This window comes from Periplaneta americana, chromosome 1 (genome assembly GCF_040183065.1).
Source record: "Periplaneta americana isolate PAMFEO1 chromosome 1, P.americana_PAMFEO1_priV1, whole genome shotgun sequence".
NCBI lineage: Eukaryota > Metazoa > Arthropoda > Insecta > Blattodea > Blattidae > Periplaneta > Periplaneta americana.
This window is the reverse complement of record NC_091117.1, coordinates 5227496-5248845: the sequence shown is the minus strand read 5'-3', so window position 1 is coordinate 5248845 and position 21350 is coordinate 5227496. Positions and strand designations below refer to the sequence as shown.

Here is a 21350-nt window from a genome sequence, read left to right as displayed (position 1 = left end):
TGCTACCTACCTGTCGGGATGGAGATACTCACGAAACAAGCTGTAATCAACTGCAATGTATATTGTTGCTGGGCTAGTTAATAGTTTTATGAATTAGTACTAGTGTTAAAATGTCAGGGTGTATATGTGCTGTTTATAATTGTGACAATTGCAGCATTACAAATTGCTCCAAATCGTACTTTCGATTTCCGACAGTTCATAAAACGTGAGTCAACAACATTCTTTAGTAGGCCTAATTCCTTCGTCTTTGTGTTGATAGAAAAATACAAATTAGTTTTTTTTATTTAGACCTAATAAATGAATAGAAGTTAGAATGTATTGGATTTTAAGGTTTTATCAAATTAAGTTTCATTGTTGTCCACATGCCTTTACTAATTATTACAAGCATCAGATTACTATCAATTTTATCTTTGCAGTTGTCAGCAATGCGTATATAAAACATTATTGTAAATTCATTCCTAATATCAGATTGATTTTGTCTCGGTAAACCAAAGAAAAAATATGTAACAATTAATTACGGAAAGTATATATGAAGTATGCAATATTTCTCATAATATGCAGCTTTGATATAAGATAATAACTTTACATTAAATACTATTCAACATTTCTTAAGTGTTTCATATATAATTCCACATTAGTAACTCACGTTTTAAACAATAGTCCGAATCTCGCTATGTTAATATTTGTATATGTGGACGTAATTCCATCCCTCTGCGCTAGATGTCAGGTCCGCGATTTTTCGCACTCACGTCAATGCTGCTAGTATACAGCTCTCCGGTATTATTATAATAAGGTATTTGGTACGCTAGCGCGCGTCCTTGCAACGGAATTTGGGGAAAGAATTTATGAGAGCTCCAAGGCAGCAGACCACTTGTCTCACTCAGTTTGTCGCAGTTCCACTGGAGAAGCCTAGAGAAATTCTGAAGGGAAAGATCTCGGAGAGCACTAGCCTAAGCATAGTGTGACAACAGCTGGCTAGAGTTACCTATGATGTTAACGAGTATGAACTGGGGTACGTCCAGCGGCGGATTTTCAGGCCGTGCCTCCTCTAATATTTTGCCAGAACACAATATGGCAGTAATAATTTCAGCTGAATTAAGATCACAGACAAGTTACAGCAAATGACGAACATTTTTCCTTTTATATTAATTTTACTATTCACTACGACTAAAATGTAAGTTACATAAAGTCGACCACATCAGTTGGTGATTCTCGCTCGCTATACTGTAGATAGTACAAATAATTCGTACTGAAAAATAACAGATAGCGCTGTAACCTGTGTAGTCGACATCTAGCAGCCTGCTGTGTCTATGCGAGAGCGGGAGAGAGGAGTCGGCTACATGACGCTACTCCCCGGTAACCATGACAACAGCAGTTCAACCAATAAGATAGCTGGTTAGAAGAGTTTTTAAACTTGACTAGAACGCGCGAAGGGAGCCGATTTGGAGACGTCCTACCCACCGCTGACAACTGTACTGCTTATGGTGACGGCTGGTTTCGGCTGTATTGAGAAGCTCTCTCTTTCTCTCTTCTTGGTTTTAGAAAATTGAGTCACGTGTTGTTAGTTTTCTCTCCCTGCGTAAAAGTTTTCATTTATGTTGTTAGATTTTCTCTTGTTTGCGGGTGTTCTTGTTATTTTATTCTTTTGTGTTACGAGATGTATTTACTTATACAGTATTTTAAACATATCGAGAGTTTAAAAACAAACGCAGATTTGTCTCTAGCTTCTTCTAGTAGCAGTTGTTCAGTATGCTGTGACCTATTTGATCGGTTTGCGAAGAAAGAGGAACGTCGAGTTAATTTGCTGTAAAATTAGACTATCTAATAGTAATGAGCAAGCCCCGGATTCTTAGGTTCGAATCAATTTTGTTGCTATCTCCTTATTCTCGAAATATTGCTTTTCTTATTCATTTTATGTAGCACAGCGTAACATTCTTAAATTCAATGTGACCTAAAAGACCTAATTCGTAGGTTCGGACCTTGAGTGTCCTAGAGACAGGCAATCTTTACCAAGCCGTTGTAATATATTAATAGTATTTTGCCGGCCCCGGAACAATTTTTCCTCGAAATTATTCAAATTAACTTTACAGGGAGTTATTCCTGAAAGCTTAATTTGCATAATACACGTCACTGTACGTAACAGAAAACCACAATTTAAAGTCACACAGAGTTAGTGTGCACTCAAATGTTGGTTGCTTGACGGTTGTCAGCCCACTTTGAGATCTGTGGATATAGAGGGAAAAATTGGATCGGTGTCGGGTAGAGTTCCCGGGTAGCTCAGCTGGGAGAGCGTTGGTACGTTTAACCAAAGGTCCCGGGTTCGATACCCGGCCCCGGAACAATTTTTCCTCGAAATTATTCAAATTAACTTTACAGGGAGTTATTCCTGAAAGCTTAATTTGCATAATACACGTCACTGTACGTAACAGAAAACCACAATTTAAAGTCACACAGAGTTAGTGTGCACTCAAATGTTGGTTGCTTGACGGTTGTCAGCCCACTTTGAGGTCTGTGGATATAGAGGGAAAAATTGGATCGGTGTCGGGTAGAGTTCCCGGGTAGCTCAGTTGGGAGAGCGTTGGTACCTTTAACCAAAGGTCCCGGGTTCGATACCCGGCCCCGGAACAATTTTTCCTCGAAATTATTCTAATAGTATGTTGCTTATTTTTTCCCCCGTAAAATGATATAAATTCCTAAACATAAGATTTAAACTCCTAAAACATAAATTGGAAAACCTAATTTTAATTTCTTAAAACCTATAACTTCTGTGCTTGGTAATGAGGTACGTCACAGGCCTTATATTTTTATATTCTCATCATTCACGTCTTGGCCTCCCCAACTTTCAAACCCACCGTCCGCTACTGGGTACGTCGCTATCCTCATTAGCCAAAGGAACTGAGCCCTTGGTCTAAGCGACTGAAAACCGAGTAAGCTAACCCAGGAAGTTCTCAATGCGTCGATTTCGAACGCACAGATTTGAAAAATGACGAAAATTATAACGGGGAGTTTAGGTGGATCCGTCCCCTTTAGGATTCATTTCATTTGCTTTTGAGCCATAGGAAAACCACAAACAGGATGACGAAAATCGACAGATGTCATCCATGGTCTCGCCCATCTCTTAAGATGATACTTCAGAGGACCACGACCCGTAAGTACACCTCTTATTGTCTTTAACTGTTGTTTGTAGAGTTAAAATACTTCCTAGTCCTTTGTTACTAGAAGGTTATGAACACATTTCTACAGAGTTCAAATACTTCATTAATAATTCGAATTTGAGCTTCTTTTAGCTTATTTCAGAGATTTACTGATGAATTGTATATAGGTCTACTGTAAATTGAATGGTAGCCTGTATAGCTCAACTGATGAATTGTATATGTTTATAAATTGAATTAATCTACTTGATATTAATTGTACAAATTCGTACAGCTTAATGAAAGTATGCTTGTAAATTAAATTATTCTGCTTACTTTGTATTGACCGATGAATTGTATATGCTTTAAATTGAATAGTAATCTATATACCTCTATTGATAAATTGTTTGTGTTTGTAATTTGAAGTAGTTTGCATGATATGTATTATCAATTTCTGTATATCAACTGGTTAATTGTTTATGCCTTAAATTTAATTAACTTACTTGTGTTGTATTATACATATAGCTCAACTGATGAATGATCGTTTGCGTTTGTAAATTTAATAATCTGATTGGCTATGTATTGCATACTTTTAGTAGAGCCATCGATGTAGCTCAGTCGGCAGACTCGCTGGGCTGCTGATCCGGAGCTGCGTTCGGGCTTGGGTTGGATCCCCCTCTGGTCTCATTGAATGGTTTCTTCCGAGGTTTTCCCCAGCCGTGGGACTGAAGCCGGATGGTCTATGGCGAGTCCTCGGCATCAACCCCTTTGATTTGATTACCTGGTTGGGTTTTTCCGAGGTTTTCCCCAACCAAAAGGCAAATGCAGGGTAATCTTTTGGCGAATCCTCGGACCTCACCTCATCATTGTAGAAAATTATTAAATTGTAAAACTGTAAATGTAAAATATTGTAAAAATTGTAATTGTAATATTGTAAAATTTTGACTTGTTCCACATCTTAAAGCTTTATTGCTCATGTAAGATCTATGGAATAAAATAAATGAATTGAAAAGTGATGGAGGTTTCATCGCAACGTTTATGCTGTTTGTGATTGTTATTGTGAGGATGGTTGGGATTGTAAGGATGTTTGGGATTTGAAATAAAAGTTTGATATTTCTTTTCATTTTTGTCTTCATACTCCCCGCATTTAAATTTAACAAGGCGGAGCCTTCTCGTTAACTACTTCATAATCGCTTCCTCATTCCAGGAGGCCTAGTCTGCAGACAACAATGCAATTGATAGTCGAAAGATTCACACATCAATATGACGTCAATGAGTTGTCCTTAGCAACTCTCCCTTAGTAACAGATCGAGTTGTTTGAAATTGTAATAATAATATTTTATTGATGCAGAAATTCATAGCGTTTTATTCATCGTGACAATAGTATTTTGTAGTAAAGGGTATCCAACCAAGAATGCCGGATTAATAATAATAATAATAATAATAATAATAATAATAATAATCATCATCATCATCATCATCATAATAATAATCCGTGGCGCTACAGCCCGTGAAGGGCCTAGACAGACAGCCGGCTGCTGGCCTCACGCCCACATGCCGAAGCAGAGGTGGACGATCATCCAACCAGAATGGAGGTATGGTGTGGTTAGCACGATGATCCCCCCCCAGCCGTTATAGCTGGTATTCGCAACCGGATTTCGCTACCTATCGTAACTCCCCAAGTGCATCACGATGCTGGGTGGGCACCGGTCCCATACACTGGCCGAAATTTCATGAGAAAATTTCTTCCCCCATGAGGACTCGAACCAGCGCGCATTCCGTAACGCGAGTCCTAGGCGGGATGCCTTAGACCACGACGCCACATGCCGGATTTAATAGTATGAATAAATGCAACAGATAATAGTGTCGCTAACCCAATGATAACAAAACATTGCTGGGACATTGGGTACTTGTCTTGTTGTTGGGTTGGCAGAACTATTATCTGTTATGTTATCTGTTTTGTTGAATTTATTAACTTTATTAAATCTGGCGTTCTTTTTGGGATAGCCTTTATAAGACAGTAAAATTAGATTTTATACGTGAGTAGAAAGTTTAGCGATAATTTCCACGAGCGCATAAAATCTGGTTACTCTCGTGTGCTATGCAATATTTTATCCATTATTGGTATCTAAATTTCATTACTGGTATGTAAATTTATTTTTAAATTGTACGCCTATTCTTTGTAATGTGTTGTTTTTGAAGAAGTTATAAACAAATGAATGATGAATTTCATAGTTTTTAATGTGTTGGTTGTCATGGAGAAACATTTTAATTCACACCATTTTCTTGCAGTGCTTTCTCCGATGACATTCTCCCCGTACACGGCACAAATGTTTCAAGCCGCCTTTATGCCTTTGCTCCTCCATTAAACTCAAAGAATACGAGTATGTCGAAAATGTTCATTCGTTTTTTTTTTTTTTTTTTTTGACACTCCATCTTCTTTATCCAACAAATAGCATGAACTTTCTTCGAATCTGCAAAATTCATGGCGTATTTACAAGCATAACATTTCAAGTAACAAATGACATACGCTAAACAGTTTCCTAGCAACGCAGTGTTGTGATGAACAAAAGCGCTACGAATTTATCATGCATAAACCTAATGTGTCAAACATAGAATTGAATTCATTTGGGAATTTAAACCACAGTTAAGTAGGCCTACTTTAAAATTAGATTGTGTTTAACTATATTTCTGTCTTGATATTTCTTGCATTTGTTAATCCGGCCCATTAGTATACGAGTAATTATGTTTCATTCAATTAAAATGAAGTTGAATATATCGTTAAGTTTTTATACATTAAAAATGTTTCACATGTATCTTTTCCAAGTCCATCTGATACAGAAATCACAGATGTACAGCAATTGTTTTTACCACGGCCCCCTGGTATAAAGATATTATAAAATCACTGAAATAAAGAAGCATCAAAATTCATCATTCATTTTTTTTATTAATACGTCATCGTTATTGTTAGCATTGCCTATATAAACAGACGACTTCCCGGATGGTTGGGTGGTTTCTTTCAGGAAATGCTACGATGCACATAACCTCCCAAGATACAAAAAACAAATGAGGATAGAACCGCCAATATAATAAATGTTGGTTATGCAATCCATTTTTCCATGAATGAACAAAACGAATGTACCACGGGCGGCATCGACGCAACTCGTATAAAGGGCAAGCTGTAACTTTTTTTTACAATTTTTCTCGGGTAATACGCAGAAGGACGTTCTACGTAAAAATGTAAATACAATTTTATATTTAATTTTACATATATTTCTAAGATTAACGATGTCCATTCGAATTTGATCATCTATTCTCGTTGTTTTCAGAGATTAACATTGTAAATACGATTTTACACATTCATGTTCATGAAGAGGTCCACTGTCTTTCTGAAGACGACTTTCACAGAAGAGCGGCTATAATAGCAATAAACAGGCAACAACAAAAGGCTATTATCATAGATCCAACTACTGTATACGCATGGAGAGAGATCTAAACCAAGCTCATCAGGTTGATCAGGAAAAGAGGGCTATTTATGAACCTTAGTGCCAAGTATAACATCCCTCTCTTCAATTGGTCAGTGACAGATTTATTTTTTTGGTGCTCGGAGTTCTTTACCAAAATTTACAATAATTTTTTAAAACAATTATCAATATCATCTTTTGAAATTCAAAAAAACATCTCGTAAATTCTTAAAGATTCCCTGCAGATTATACAGTTTCATTTATACCGCTCAGAAGGCCATAATTAAGGATATGCTAATTTTGAATAAATCTTTTATTTATAAGTATAATTTTATAGTTATCTTCTAAGATTTTATTTTATAATTGATAATCAATGGTGCTTAATTATTACATTTTATTTTATAACAATATTTATATTTAATTAATTATATTTATTTGCTATTAATTTCCGGATCCTCGTGGTCATCCTTAATTAAGGCCGGATGAGTTTCTCTCTCTCTCTCCCTCTCTCCCTCTCTCTCTCTATTGATTTCAAATGTAACAATGCCAATAAGAGTTTCCGTCGATTTCGAAGATTAAAAACTCAATGTCAGTATGAATTTGAACGTGAACGCGAGAAATCTCTCCGAAGCTGTATTCTTCTCCGCAAGCCATAAAGTGCTCGGAGCTGACATTGCAAAGAATTCAGAGCTATCGAAACAATGTTGCGAAATGCGAACTCTTGCAGAGCTGTGGTCACGTCCTTCACTTTTATAAACAGTTTTTGTGGCCACTCCCTTCTCTCATTGCCACTTCGACTTTCAGTTCCTCACTAACACAATAATTACATTCGTACCTCAATTAAATTGTTCGCATGATGGCAGGCAAATGTGCAGCACAAAAAATGCCTATCGTGCCCAAACGCCCTTCCATACGGGCAGTGTGCTATTACGCAAAGTGCATGCATTTATAAATACCTACAATTACAATAATAATATTTATAATATAATAATAACAATAATATTAATAATAATAACAAAAATAATAATAATAATAACAAAAATAATAATAATAATAATAATAATAATAACAAAAATAATTATAATAATAATAATAATAACAAAAATAATTATAATAATAATAATAACAAAAATAATGATAATAATAATAATAACAAAAATAATGATAATCATAATAACAAAAATAATTTATTTATTTTATTTATTTATTTAGAATATTAACGTGCAAAAACAACAGCACAAGGCCAATTACAGTTTTGCACGATACAAAACAGAACAAAACAACAAATGATGATGAGAATGAATGATAGAAAATGGCAATGAGATGAAATACAAACAATATAATGGTCTACATCAATCATTGATCAAATAATAATTATAAAATTATAAAATTAGTACAATGAGAATTGAAATAATGGAATGGTCTACATGAATCAATAGACCAAATGCAAGAAATATATGGACAAATAATTATTAAAATTAGATCAGTGAGTTAAAACTCAAAGATATACTACACATTAAATGGATCCAAGTTGAATCCATGCAAATTAGCATATTTAATACATCTGCAGACCGGAGAGAAAGATTTAGGATTCTTATTATAAAACAATTTATGAAATCTTAAACCATTAGCAGGAATACGAAGACTGATATTGCTTATGAAGGATTCACAATCAATATCACCCTTAATGACTTTGCAAAAAAATAAATAATCAAGATCCTGACGTCTGGTGAACAAACTACCGCAATTGAAATAATTGCATTTAATCTCATAGTTATAATCGGAATTTGGTAAAAATCTATAAGAACACAAGGAAATAAATTTTCTTTGGATATTCTCCAATTTAGCCGAGTCAGTGGAAGTAATGGAGTTCCATACAACAGATGCATATTCAAGCTTGGATCTAACCAATGTATAGTATAAAATTAATAAACACATAGGAGTGGAAAAAGAATAAGTTATAGACCTAAATAGACCAAGCATTCTTAACGAATGGGTATAAATATATTGCACATGATCATGGAAATATAATTTTGAATCAAGTAGGACACCAAGATCTCTAATACAATCTCTCTTAGTAATTACGACATTACTAAGAGAATAATTAAATTTATGGGAAATAGTTTTCCGTGAGAAGGAAATAACAAAAGTTTTGGATTGATTAATTTTCATTCCATTTTCAACAGACCATTGTGAAATTGAATTAATGTCATTTTGAAGAATTTGACAATCAGCCGAACTATTAATTTTACGAAAGATTTTGAGATCATCCGCAAACAAAAGGCAGCTAGAACTTATTCTCTTACTTATATCATTTATAAATAATAAAAATAGGAGAGGTCCCAATGTAGACCCTTGAGGAACACCGCATAAACTATTAAATGGAACCGAGAGAGAATTACCTAGTCGAACACAAGACTGTCTATCTGTTAAATAATTTTCAAACCAATTAACGTAGCTAGTGGAGAGACCAAAATTACTTAATTTATTTAATTAGATTTTGTGAGGAACAACATCAAATGCTTTGCTAAAATCGAAATAAATCGAGTCAATTTGACCTTGAGTTTCGACAACAGGCATAATGAGATTGAGATAGAAAACTAAATTAGTAGTAGTAGATTTCCCTCTAGTAAATCCATGTTGAGCCGAATTGATCTTATTTTTGACATAAAATGAAATGTGTTTGTGAATAATTTTTTCAAAAATTTTAGAAAAATTGTTTAGGATAGAAATGGGTCTATAATTAGTAACACTGTTTTTATTACCATTTTTGAAAACTGGAATAATGGATGCTTCCTTCCAAAGTGATGGGTAAATTCCTGTTTTTAAACTAAGATTGAATAAAAATGTTAAAATGGGTATGAAAATATTAGAGCAACCCTTGATTATAAAATTAGGAATGCTATCTGTACCTTTAGATTTATTAGGCTTTAGCTTTTTAATGGCTTTAGTTACATCATCGAATGTAATATTAGGCAGGGGCAAACAGTCAGTAATATTAGAATCATAAGTAATGAAATTGAAGTTACAATTTTGTTGAACAGATTTAAATTGGCTAGCAAATGCATTTGCAATTTATTTTTAATCTGTGATGTGAACGCCATTTATTATTAGTTCTGTGGGATTACTATTAGTTTTTCGAAACGTTTCTACATATTTCCAAAATTTATTTGGTTCATGCTTTAGGTTATCATCAATTGATTGTAACCATTTGAATTTATTGGATTTAATCATGGCTTTGACTTGTTTTCTAAAATTAGAAAAAATTTGATAATGATGATCAGTTTTATATTTTTTGTAATTTTTATGAGCTTTATTTTTTTTTCTTAATAAGCTGACGTAATTCGTTTGAAAACCATTTAGGATAGTGCGATTTTTTAACAAAGGTGACAGGGACACAAAGGGATATAGCATTGTTTATAATTTGAGACAAGGAATTTGCAGCAGTGTTTACATCAGTAGTCTGATATATGCTAGTCCAATCATAATTGTATAGAATAGAATAAAGGTTCAGATAATCACCTTGAGAATAATTTAAGTATGAACTGATATGACAGTGTTCTGGTAACGATACATTTACTTCAATATAAATAGAGATAGATGGATGATAAATATCCTCTAAAACTAGAGAGTGATCGGCAAGTTTAACTGTACTGTTATTGACATTAGTAAAAACCAATAATAATAATAATAATAATAATAATAATAATAATAATAATAATAATAATAATGATAATAATAACAAAAATAATGATAATAATAATAATAATAATAATAATAATAACAAAAATAATGATAATAATAATAATAATAATAATAATAATAACAAAAATAATTATAATAATAATAACAAAAATAATGATAATAATAATAACAAAAATAATGATAATAATAATAACAAAAATAATGATAATAATAATAACAAAAATAATGATAATAATAACAAAAATAATGATAATAATAATAACAAAAATAATGATAATAATAACAAAAATAATGATAATAATAATAATAATAATAATAATAATAACAAAAATAATGATAATAATAACAAAAATAATGATAATAATAATAATAATAATAATAACAAAAATAATTATAATAATAACAAAAATAATGATAATAATAATAACAAAAATAATGATAATAATAATAACAAAAATAATGATAATAATAACAACAAAAATAATGATAATAATAACAAAAATAATGATAATAATAACAAAAATAATGATAATAATAATAATAATAACAAAAATAATGATGATAGTAATAATAATAATAATAACAAAAATAATGATAATAATAATAACAAAAATAATGATAATAATAATAACAAAAATAATGATAATAATAATAACAAAAATAATGATAATAATAATAACAAAAATAATGATAATAATAATAATAACAACAAAAATAATGATAATAATAATAACAAAAATAATGATAATAATAATAACAAAAATAATGATAATAATAATAACAAAAATAATGATAATAATAATAATAACAAAAATAATGATAATAATAACAAAAATAATGATAATAATAACAAAAATAATGATAATAATAATAATAATAACAAAAATAATGATGATAGTAATAATAATAATAACAAAAATAAAGATAATAATAACAAAAATAATGATAATAATAATAATAATAACAAAAATAATGATGATAGTAATAATAATAACAAAAATAATGATGATAGTAATAATAATAATAACAAAAATAATTATAATAATAATAAGAAAAATAGTGATAATAATAACAAAAATAATGATAATAATAACAAAAATAATGATAATAATAATAATAACAAAAATAATGATGATAGTAATAATAATAACAAAAATAATTATAATAATAATAAGAAAAATAGTGATAATAATAACAAAAATAATGATAATAATAACAAAAATAATGATAATAATAATAACAAAAATAATGATAATAATATTAATAACAAAAATAATGATAATAATAGTAACAAAAATAATGATAATAATAATAAAAAATAATGATAATAATAACAATAAAAAATAATGATAATAATAACAAAAATAATGATAATAATAATAACAAAAATAATGATAATAATAATAACAAAAATAATGATAATAATAATAATAATAGCAAAAATAATGATAATAACAAAAATAATGATGATAATAATAATAAAAATAATGATAATAATAACAAATATAATAATAATAATAATAATAATAATAATAATAATAATAATAATAATAAAAGATGAAAACGTACAACACTCCAGGTATCGATCAAATTCCAGAAGAATAAATACAAGAGGGTGAAAGTGCATTATCTTGTGAAATTTGTAAGTTTATACTTACTACTGTATTTGAGGAAAAGTAAACTGTAGTCTACCAGAACAATGGGAAGAGTCCATAATTGTTTCTGTCTTTAAGAAGGGGGACAAGACTAATTGCGGTAACTTTCGAGGAATATCACTTTTGTTGACGTTGCACAGAAGTTTGTCCAATATCCTTTTGAGATGATTAAGTCCATATGTAGATGAAATTATTGGGGATCATCAGTGTGGTTTTAGGCGTAATTGATCGACTATTGATCAGATTTTTTGTATTCGACATATATTGGAGAAAAAATGGGAGTATAAGGGTACAGTACATCAGTTATTCATAGATTTCAAAAAGGCATATGACTCGGTTAAGAGAGAAGTTTTATATAATAATCTTATTCAATTTGGTATTCCCAAGAACCTAGTTCGATTAATTAAGATGTGTATCAGTGAAACGTACAGCAGAGTCCGTATAGGTCAGTTTCTGTCAGATCCTTTTCCAATTCACTGCGGGCTAAAGCAGGGAGATGCACTATCACCTTTACTTTTTAACTTTGCTCTAGAGTATGCCATTAGGAAAGTTCAGGATAACAGAGAGGGTTTGGAATTGAACGGGTTACATCAGCTGCTTGTCTATGCGGATGACGTGAATATGTTAGGAGAAAATCCACAAACTATTAGGGAAAACACGGGAATTTTACTGGAAGCAAGCAAAGAGATAGGTTTGGAAGTAAATCCCGGGAAAAATAAAGTATATGATTATGTCTCGTGACAAGAATATAGTGCGAAATGGAAATATAAAAATTGGAAAAAGATCTTTGGGAAGGCCGAAACGTAGACGGGAGGATAATTTTAAAATGGAATTGAGGGAGGTGGGATATGATTATAGAGACTGGTTTAATCTTGCTCAGAATAGGGACCGATGGCGGGCTTATGTGAGGGCGGTAATGAACCTCCGGGTTGTCCAAAAGTCATTTGTAAGTAAGCAAGTAATAATAATAATAATAATAATAATAATAATAATAATAATAATAATAATAATAACAATAATAATAATAATAATAATAATAATAATAATAATAATAATAAAGTCTTTGCTCCTTCGGATGTACTAATTTTATATGTGATCTCTATAATCAAAACGAAATAAATTATTATTATTATTATTATTATTATTATTATTATTATTATTATTATCATCATTATTATTATCATTATTATTATTATCATTATTATTATTATTATTATTATTATTATTATAAAGTAGATGAAGGATGCACTCATTCCCTTTACATAATGAAGTATAGCACAACAATCACCTTCCAGCAAGATTCTCTTGTCTGTTAAGAACATGGTTATTTAGTGTGAGACAGGTTCCTGCCGTTTGGAGATCACTGACTGGTCTCCTATTGGCTGAGAGCAGCAGAGAGCAGTTCGTAGGATGCAATTCGCTGCGGAGTAGAGATGGGAAAAATTCTCTTCTTCTGGAACTGATCCAATCTTTCCGGTTGACCTGAAATACCATCTCCAGTTCCGAATTAACGATTCCACAAATGGGCTGTGAGCTACAATTATCACACCTGCACCGGTGTGACATCCGTTTAGGATGTTCTAGACTAGAGAAATATCAAGTTACAACTCCTATCTCATTGTATCCTATCCTATTTTCTTTCATGTCTGCCTGTCTATTCTTCCAACTGTCCATGACTCATTATTGCAACTATCAACCCATTCAATATTGCAGTTTCCATCCACCAATTGTTGCAGTTTCTATCCACCTATTGTTGCAGTTTCCATCCATAAATTGTTGCACTTTCCATCCATATATTCTTGCCGTTTCCATCCATAAATTGTTGCAGTTTCCATCCACAAATTGTTGTACGTTCTATCCATAAATTGTTGCAGTTTCCATCCATATATTGTTGCAGTTTCCATCCATAAATTGTTGCAGTTTCCATCCATAAATTGTTGCAGTTTCCATCCATAAATTGTTGTACTTTCTATCCATAAATTGTTGCAGTTTTCAACCATATATTGTTGCCGTTTCCATCTATAAATTGTTGTACTTTCTATCCATAAATTGTTGCAGTTTCCAACCATATATTGTTGCCGTTTCCATCCATAAATTGTTGTACTTTCTATCCATAAATTGTTGCAGTTTCCAACCATATATTGTTGCCGTTTCCATCCATAAATTGTTGTACTTTCTATCCATAAATTGTTGTACTTTCTATCCATAAATTGTTGCAGTTTTCAACCATATATTGTTGCCGTTTCCATCCATAAATTGTTGCAGTTTCCATCCATAAATTGTTGTACTTTCTATCCATAAATTGTTGCAGTTTTCAACCATATATTGTTGTCATTTCCATCCATAAATTGTTGCAGTTTCCATCCATAAATTGTTGTACTTTCTATTCATAAATTGTTGCAGTTTCCATCCACCCGATGTTGCAGGTTTTCTTAAATTCACCAGAGTAGCTCAGGCAATAGCGCGTTTGCAGATTCGGAGTTGCCTTTGGCATGGCTTCGATTCCCACTTGGGCTGATTAGATGGTGTTTTCTTTTTAGGTTTTCCCAACTGTAAAGCTAATGTCAGGTGATCTGTGACGATTCTCGGCCTAATCTTATTAACTACCATCTCGCTATCACCAATTCCACCAACGCTAAATAACCTGGTAGTTGATACAGCGTCACTAAATTACCATAGAAGAAAAGGTGAATAGGTATTTGGAGGGATGTAATGCTGGACGCGTGCGGAGACGAGGAAGTCTGGATGAATGAGATGCTGGCCGTGTGTATGATCGCCGCTGTTAGGAAGGCTGGGAGGCGGAGGCTGGTTGCTCCGAGTCACGCACGATCCGAATGCGTGGGACGCACGCACGTGCTGTGCGTGTACGCTTCCATTCATACTTTGCAGCCCTGTCATTGTGCAGTTACGTGGCGGACAGGTTTTCTTCGAGTATTTTATCTGCACCACCCTCAATAATAACCACATCGCTACACAGGCAACCCTCTATGACATAGCAGTATGTAATTCTGTTGTTCGTGGTACAATCAATGCGGCGGAGGCATACGGGTTGCATTTAGTTAGTCTCCTGTGAAATATAATGCATATCTTTCGGTTGCTATGGTGATAAGTAGTAAGTGTGATTTTTGTGGAAGAAATAGTATATTGCAATACATGTGCGGTAAATGCATTGTAACAGAATCGAGATTTTTTTTTTTTTTTTCAATTCCCGAGATTCTGTTAAGCACTTGACGCATGTATATTGCGTACTATTTTTACACGAAGTATTATTAGCCTATATTTAATGACTTTAATTTATACAGTAGGATTTTTTTTTTCGTTGTTGGTAACTCTACAGCATCTATTAGATGCTTTATGGTTGTGCTCACAGATGGAGTTACTTGTCAACAATGTGACGCTGAAACGTGTGTTCAGGTTACTGCCCAGCGACAGTCCTGATGTATTTTATATTTTGATGATTGGTTAATTAATATTAACCCGGCACACTCACATTCATACAAATTTCAAGACTCTAGACACCCAGGAAATTCCTCTTCTTCAAGAAATCCGAGCCAGGGAATCGAACCCGGGACCCCCTGATCTGGAAGCCAGCACGCTGACCAACAGACCACGGAGGCAGACAAATTTATAGGATTTATAAACTGAAAATATGGATTGCACATAATTGTACGAGGTCATGGCCTTCGGAATTGACTTGGTCGTGATGGTCTTCAACTGTTTTTTGTTTCTGTATAAACGATGAAATAAAAATCCACACAGTATTACTTTCCGCACGCATTTACTTACAGCACTCTTGTTCCCATAGCAACCACTCGAATAAGGTTTTGTGCGAGATCGTGCGTATTTGCTTGGTTTCCGCACAAAACCAATCCGCGGAAAGTCTAATATTCCACATTCAGTATTCCCAACCTAACACACATAACAATTTCCCTCTTCTTACCGCTTAAGTGACATATTGATTTTACTGCTTTAGGCTTTTAACATATTATTTTTAGAGACGTTCAATATAGTAATAATTATAAATTGGAAACTTACCACTGCAATTTCACCTAAATTGCACTGTTAATTATTGTTTTTAAATATTTGCAAAAATTAAGTAAACTCTACAACTCCACTAAAGTTACTGCGTTCGTGATGCAAGTAACATTAAGGAAGCTGTGAAAAAATCAACAAGATTCCAGACTCATCACAGACTGGGGGGAAAAAAAGACAGACGTATATCACGGCCTGCTGGAGTATAGTAAACACAGAAAACATTTTAAAGCAACAATGTTGAAGATAGATATTTTTGTTTTGCAAATTTGCCGTCATTGAACAGAAACCAAGATGGAGATTTCATTGCAACTAATTAGAAATTCCTCTTTCTGGTATGTAATAAACGATCTTCGCACAAAATAATGTACGATACACGAGCGGTATGTTTTCTTTCAATTCTCGGAAATTAAAAAAGCTCAACTACGTTTCGCTTTTTCAAACTTTTCCTCGAACATGAAAACTTCAACATACCGCTCTTGTAACGCATATTACTATTTTGTTTCTGTATGAACGATGAGATAAAAATCCACACTATTTTACTTACAGCACTCTTGTTCCCATAGCAACCACCCGAATAAGGTTTAACTTGCAGACATTAAAACAGCGGCGATAAGTACAACATACAGCACTATTGTGGAAAAAAGGATTAACGTCAGAAATACTATTTTCACAGTGAATTCCACGTATTTTAAAACTCTGGTCTTTAAAGTCTGTACCATTTCATTTGAAATTCTGAACCTTGTATTCTCCACGCTAAGTGAGGAATATTTGGGATTCTGTACTAATACTTCTTCTAGAAAAACCAACTGCTTGCTATAATATGGTACTTACTTAAAGGGGTAACATACACCTTTAAAGTTTTTTAAGTACTAAGAACTTGATTAAATTCAATATTTTTTTTTCTCAGCAATGAATAAATCTGTAACCTTGAAATTTCATGTGCTCATTAGGTACTATTTTCAGATTTAGTATAACTATTACGTCTATCGTTAAAGGTAATTAGCAATTCAAAATGGCAGCTACGTTTTGTGCATTGAAATGCCGTTCCCTTGATAATTTCCACATATATCAATATTTCTACTGATTCTTTTTTTCTATTCATTTCTGAATGTCATATAAATAACATGACCTAGAATCTTTTAAATATCGTCACTAGAAATACTTTTTATTTTAATTTATATTTTAATGTGAAGTTAAATTCTATTAGGTCAAATATATTTGTTTCAAAATAAAATATCTGTTAAATCAATCGTCCTAGGTTCACATGTATACAATTCAATTACACACAAATTTTAACTGCAATATCTTAACAACCGTTTGAATTATCTGAGAAACCGTTTGAATAAAAAAAGTTACGGGCGCCATTTTGTATTTATAATAACACGTAACGGTAATAGTTTCACTAAATCTGGAAATAGTATACAATTTCAAAAGTAGTGTATTCAGCACATAAAATTCCAAGGTTAGGCCTACAGATTCATTTATTACTGAGAAAAAATACTGAATTTCACCAAATTTTTCAGTACGTAAAAGTACTTAAAGGTGTATGTGCCCCCTTAAATATTGTATTGAAAATAAAGCATTACCGTAGGAAGAAGGTCTACCTTTCGCTACTGTAACTATTTTATTTTATTCTATTTTTAAAACAAATCCTCAGAATCTATCAGTCCTTTGGAAATAAAAATTGTCATGCTTAATATACACTATCTAGTGTTCATAAATGATCTTGCCCCCCCCTAATAAAAGACGTAGGTCATCCCATATTATTTGCAGATGACACAAGTACAGTAATTACAGCCAATAACTCCAACACATTCCAATCTTCAAAATATGTGACTGGTTCTCAGTCAATAAATTGATATTAAATTGTAACAAAACTAACATAATTCAATTTAAATCCTGTGCAAATTCAACCTCGCAAATTTCTAGCGCAATAATTAACAATATATCCCTATTAGAAACGACAACCAAATTTCTTGGCTTAAAAATCGATGTGTTAAATTGGACAAATCATATTAAAGAAATTACCCCCAAACTAAATTCAGCATGTTTTGCTATTAGATCTATGCAAAAGATAGTAAATATCAATACCTTAAAAACAATATACTTTGCATACTTCCACTCGGTAATGAGTTTTGGAATAATATTCTGGGGAAATTCCAAAGACAGTAACAATGTATTCCTATTACAAAAAAGAGTAATTAGAATAATAGTAGGTGCCAAATCTAGGGAATCGTGTAGGACTATTTAAAAAAACTACAAATAATGCCCATGGCTTGTCAGTATATATTTTCATTAATAGTCTTCCTCGTATGTAATCGTGAAAACTTTGTAACTAATTCAACAGTTCATAGCATAAACACACGTCAAAAAATGACTTTCATACTCCATCGGCAAGTCTATCGTGCTACCAAAAAGGAGTGCGTTATATGGCAGTAAAAATTTTTAATAGCCTCCCTATCGATATAAAAAATTAAACTCAAAACATAAAATTATTTAGGGCCAAATTAAAGAAGTACCTAATTTCTCACGCCTTCTATTCTGTAGGTGAATTCATGACATTCAATAACGCTTCATGAAATTGATACTAAAACTTTGTGTTGTACTAGTAGACTATATTGTAAATCTCTTCTATATATATTTCATCTAGACTGTGACTATAAATTAAGACTTTATAATAGTATTAAGTTTTTTGACTTGTTCCATATTCTAGCTGTGAGCATGTATGAATACCATGGAATGTTAATAAATACAATACAATACAATACAATACAATACAATACAATACAATACAATACTAAGCAACTTTAATGTATTTGACAGTCTTGATAAAACATAAAGGGTGAACTTGTAAAATAGTGAATAGGTGTGATTAATAAATGTGGAGTATAAAGACAGAAATAGTTATTTCAACATAGAGTAATTCTAAAGTATTTAGTGTGGTATTAATTTGCAAGTGGCGGGATTTGACTCCCTGACTCTAAGAGAGACTGCGCGCAGGCTGTATATTTTAGCCGTTAAAATATATTTGTATTAAGTCCTTTCTCTTTTTCCTGGGTTATTTAAAAACGCTGTATCAACTACCAGGTTATTTAGCGTCGATGGACTTGGTGATAGCGAGATGAGACCATGGGTTCGCTGTAGATTACCTGACAATCGCCTTACAGTCGGGGAAAACCTCGGGAAAAACCCAACGAGGTAATTAACTCAAGATGGAATCGAACCCACGACCGAACGCAGTCTCAAAACACGAGTTCCATTCATTACGTCGAGACTAGTCCAGATGACAAACGCTTTCTAAGAGATAGTTTATTGTCACGAGAATAGTTTCACCTGCGATGTTAAACATATAAACAAATAATAAAATTTAACATTACTTGTAATTTAAATTTTAAATATCGTGTTCGACATTAAGTGAAAGCCGTTAACACTGCTTCAGTGCTTAAAGTCCACTTGCATTTTCATCTATGCGGTTTTATAAACAGACACAATTCCAATACATATATAAATATTTTATAATGCATAAATCATAACGATTTTCTACTAACATAATTTCCTTCCTCAAGCAATAAGAAGTTCTCAACAAATCAAAATAAATGTAACAGATTTTCCTCCACAAATAAATTAACAACTGTTAATTTTATAACAGCTCATTAAATTTAACAAGTGACTGCTACCTTCTATTCCACCGTCATGGTTGAGATGTATTTCATATTTAATTTTACTCAGCAACTAGACCAGTGATGTCAAAGCAAGCGCATTTTTCTGACCTTGACGTCGTGGCGGGCATCAAGCGCCAAGTATGAAAAGAGGAAGGGTTGTGTATATGAATAAGCAGCCTGTTGGATTAAGAAATCAGTGGTGCACAAACTTCAAACGGAACGTGAAATTTTATGTCGTTATTTTTATATGGCTTCTTTCTGTTTAATATTATCTATATTGTCTGTAAAACAAAAGTACTAACACTGATTTCTTAATATTGCACTTGTGTTTTAAATCTTAATAACATAATAGAGAGTTAAGAAGGAATATTCACTTAAATTCCATAGTAGTACAACTATACTGTACTAAATGGATGAAACACATCATTCATAAAGAAAGCGATATTCCAAAGAAAGAGATTGAGTATGACATGATAAGTTGGAATTTATATTGATGGTATCTTTAGCCTTATAAAAGTAATCAGTAAATCAATCAAAACAATATTACAGTACAAAGAAAAGTTATCTAGGTGCTGTATATGTTTTAAGTGTAACTAATATTACATAACAAAACTCTTATCGCATTATGCCATGTCATGCTTGCATTGGCGTTGGTGCCGATATCTTGAGCAACTGTTATGAGGTAGAAAATAGTACGTTGTTAATGACAGGCTATGTAAATAATTTTGAAATGTAGGCTAAATAATAAGGGTAAATATATCTAAGTAATTTCGAAACAGTGGGCGATAACAATAGATATCTCCTTAATCTGATTTCGTAGTTCCCGAGTTCCCTAGAGCTTTCCCTATTTCACGTATAAATTTTGCATGCTCTTACTGAATCACCCTGTACAAAGTGTTGTGAACCCGCAATATGTCTATTTAAAGCCTACATATCGGGGAATTATGCATATCAAGTATCATATTTTTCAGTAAAGAGCAATAGATTTTTTAAATTAAGAAAACAAGAGCCACCGGCGTCGCTTAGTCGGTTAATAATAATAATAATAATAATAATAATAATAATAATAATAATACTAATAATAATATTATTATTATTATTATTATTATTATTATTATTATTATTATTATTATTATTTATTTAACCTGGCAGAGTTAAGGCCATACGGCCTTCTCTAACGCTCAACCAGGAGTAAAAACTGCGTTACAAAAACACTAGAAATTTACAAAGTACACTACAATTTTACACACAAAACTGAATAAGATGATAATAATAAAATGTAAACAAAAGTAAGTATAAATCAGACATAATATATAACATAGAGAAAGAAAGAAAAAAGCGTAATAAAATATGAACAGCAGGTCAAAAATAAATTAGACATACAAAGTATAAAAAAATAAGACAATTATTGATAACAATAAAAGGTAAAGGTATCCCCGTAACATGCCATAAAGGCACTTGGGGGGCATGGAGGTAGAGCCCCATTCTTTCCATGACCTCGGCACTAGAATGAGGTGGTGTGGTCGGCACCACGCTCTGACCGCCTTTTACCCCCGGGAAAGACCCGGTGAGTGAACCTCGGGGCCGTTCTGAAAGTTTGGCAACGAGAAAAAATCCTGTCACCACCTGGGATCGAACCCCGGACCTTCCAGTAATAATAATAATAATAAATAAGAATATTAATAATAATGATAACAA

General features: G+C 32.2%; 1 protein-coding gene and 1 non-coding gene across 6 annotated transcripts in view; one reads left to right on the top strand and one right to left on the bottom strand.

Annotated features, from left to right (window-relative positions):
- Window positions 1-21350, bottom strand: part of Shrm (shroom) — a 461262-nt gene that overhangs the window by 335560 nt on the left and 104352 nt on the right. The gene's annotated exons all lie outside the window — the stretch shown is intronic.
- TRNAK-CUU (transfer RNA lysine (anticodon CUU)) lies at window positions 2553-2625 on the top strand. The gene has a single exon. It is a non-coding gene; the product is annotated as a tRNA-Lys (tRNA).